Source organism: Mustela lutreola, chromosome 8 (assembly GCF_030435805.1).
Source record: "Mustela lutreola isolate mMusLut2 chromosome 8, mMusLut2.pri, whole genome shotgun sequence".
In the NCBI taxonomy this organism is placed as follows: Eukaryota; Metazoa; Chordata; class Mammalia; order Carnivora; family Mustelidae; genus Mustela; species Mustela lutreola.
The window spans coordinates 63,349,898-63,352,796 of NC_081297.1; positions in this window are offsets into that span (position 1 = coordinate 63,349,898).

Below are 2,899 nucleotides of genomic sequence, written 5' to 3' on the forward strand. Positions count from 1 at the left end.
TGGCCCCAGGAGAACCAACCCGGGAGAAAAGAAAAAAACTCTTGAGTGAGTTTTCTTCTTTTCAGAAAGGCCTTATTGCAAGTCTCTGGATCAGGAAGATCGCACAGGTACCCGGGCCCCTGCGCCCAAGGCGCCGCACTCACACAGGCCCAAAATGCAGCACCTGCCTTCCCTGGGAGTAGGATCGGGGGTGGGAGTCGCCACCTTGGATGCCAGATGAGCTGAAGGACTGGGAAAGAATGGAGGGCCCTCTGCAGAAGCCAAGCATTGCTGCCATCATCTCCACTATTATTATCCCATCCACCACTGGGCACTTGACCTACCCTTGGGCGGATCACAAGACTAGTCTGACTCCTGTCTGCAGCAGGGCACTCTCAAGGTCCAGATCCCCTGACTAGAGCCAGCCAGGAGAGGGGTGAGCAGGGAGTCCTCAGAGAACAGATCCCTAGCGCCCTGCCCGGGAGGGCAGAGGGAGATACAGGAGAAGGGTCATTTGCTAGGATTGAGTATTTGTCAGCCCAGGAGGCTGGATGATACATTAAGAGGACTTTAATGAGCTCAGGAGGGGCGTCACACTTGATTGCCTGAGCACTGGCTCGGGATGGGGGGCAGCAGGGTGAAGAGGCCAGCCGCACCCCACCTGCTTACTAAACCCCTTCATGGGACCCATGCTAGTTTGCCCATCAGAAATAACTCAGCACTGGGTGCCTGGGTGGCTCAGTGGGTTAAAGCCTCTGCCTTCAGTTTCAGGTCATGATCCCAGGGTCCTGGGATCGAGCCACATTGGGCTCTCTGCTCAGCGGGGAGCCTGCTTCCTCCTCTCTCTGCCTGCCTCTCTGCCTATTTGTGATCTGTCTGTCAAATAAATAAAATCTTAAAAAAAAAAAAAAAAAAAAACTTAGCACCTCCAAGATGCAGAGCCTTCTCTCTTGCTCCTGGAGGCCGGCAAAGGCCTTCTCATCATGCTGGCCTGTCCTACTGTCTTACTGGGAAGGCCTTCCTGAGGTCTAACCTTGTCCTTCTACCAGCACGGGAGGGGCCTCGGGGTTGAGGGAGAACTGGACCCTTGCTCCAGGGGAGTACATTATCAGTTCTTTCCTCCAGCCTCACTCCTGTCATTCACCTCCACCCTGGAGCCTGGTGGAGAATGGCCTCCAGTGACACCTACCCACCATGCCCTGGCAATGCCAGGCTTGGCCTTCTGGAGCCAGTCCTGTTGGTTGAGGTCACTGAGTTCCTGTGGACATTGGCATCTCTCTTAACTCTTGCCTCTGACCCTTGGGGAGCAGGACAGGTGGGGTGGAAAGAGTACAGTGGCTTCTAGATCCAGTTTGGCTATGTGACTCCAAGGATGTCACTTCTCTAGGCCTCAGATACCCCATCAGTAAAGAAATACCCAACGAGTTCCCTCTACCTCTGTTATCTGGAGAGGGTCCCTTCAGCAAGGAGTATCAGCCCTCCGATGGTAGTCGCTGTGGCTCTACCAGCTAGTGGTCCCTAGCATAGTGAGCCTGGACACATCTGTCCTCTGTGCCAGGATGTGGCCTTGGGGGTGTGAAGTGCAGAGGAAGAGAGGATGGGGGGGCAGGGTGGTGGAGAAGATCTTACTCTTGCTGAGTTTCAGAGCCTGCTCGGGTGCTAGTCTTGCCTCCACAGGTGGGACAATCTGGGTACTCAACGTCCACTCCAGGAAATGTGCCTGGACCCCCCAACCCAAGTTCAGCCCCATCTCCTACAACCTCTTTGGGCAAAGCGGGTTCTGCCAAGGGTTGCTGGCCCCGAGGGCTTCCTTTCTTCCTTTCGCACCTGGATCATTGTGAAATCCCGGAGCCTGGGTGTCTGATAGGATTCTGTCTACCCTTGGGCTGGGAGCTCCCCTGGGACAGGGATGTACCTTTGAGATTCTCTCAGGTGTCTCCAGCATCTAGTCCAAAGCTTGGTGCGGGTTGACACTCAATATGTTTGGATTGAATGGGCCAATCAATAAACCTTTGGATGCCTTTGGATGCCTCTCAGTCTACCATGGGTCTGGAATTCATTTCTCCATCCTCGCCTTCCACCATTCATCCTGTTTTGCCCGATGTGAATATCTCCTTCTTGGGGAAGCCCTCCAGCAAAGCCCCCGCTTTTAGAACTGGCACCCCACCCTCCGCTGTCCAAGTCCAGGGCTTCACTAGGGCCACAGGACTCTCGGAGTGGCATTGGTGGAGAGGTGGACTTGCTCTGCTATGTGTGTCCCACTCTGTATCCAGGGCTGCCCGCAATCCAGTCTCTTAACGTGGTAGGAGCTCAGCGCACCTGGGTGTGGGGCGGGAGGATGAGGCCATGAGCAACAAGGTTTTATTTAGTAAAGCCTAGGCTGCACTGGGCGAATGGGTCTAGGGCGGCAAGCAGACGGGACGCACCGGGCAGGGCCGACTACTTTCCCCTTTGCCCTTCGACCCAGGAAGCCTCTCATACCCAGCGGACACGCTCGGAGGCCCCCCTCAGTCCCGGCCTCCCCCCTGGGCAGAGCGCTCCCCCACCCTTACCCGCCTGCCCGGCCTCCACCCCCACCCCAACTTCCCGCTCGACGGCCCGGGAGAGGCCCCGGCGCGCCGGAGAGTGGCGCAAGGACACCATCCACACCAAGGGTCATTTGCTCTTTTCTCCCCCTCTGTGGCTAATTTATTTTAGAGCTAGGGGAGGGAGGGGGCGGGGCCAAGCCGGGAGGGTTGAGAGGAGGGGACCCGCGAGCCCAGGGGAGGTGGGGGCGGGGCGGGGGCGAGGTGGGGGAGGGCGGGGAAGGAGCCCGGGGTGGAGAGGGCCAGAGAAGGGGCGGGAGTTGGGGGGAAGGGAGGGGCAGTAGGGGAGGAGCAGGGAAAGGGGAGGGGAGCAAAGGCCTGCGAGGGAGGGCGCT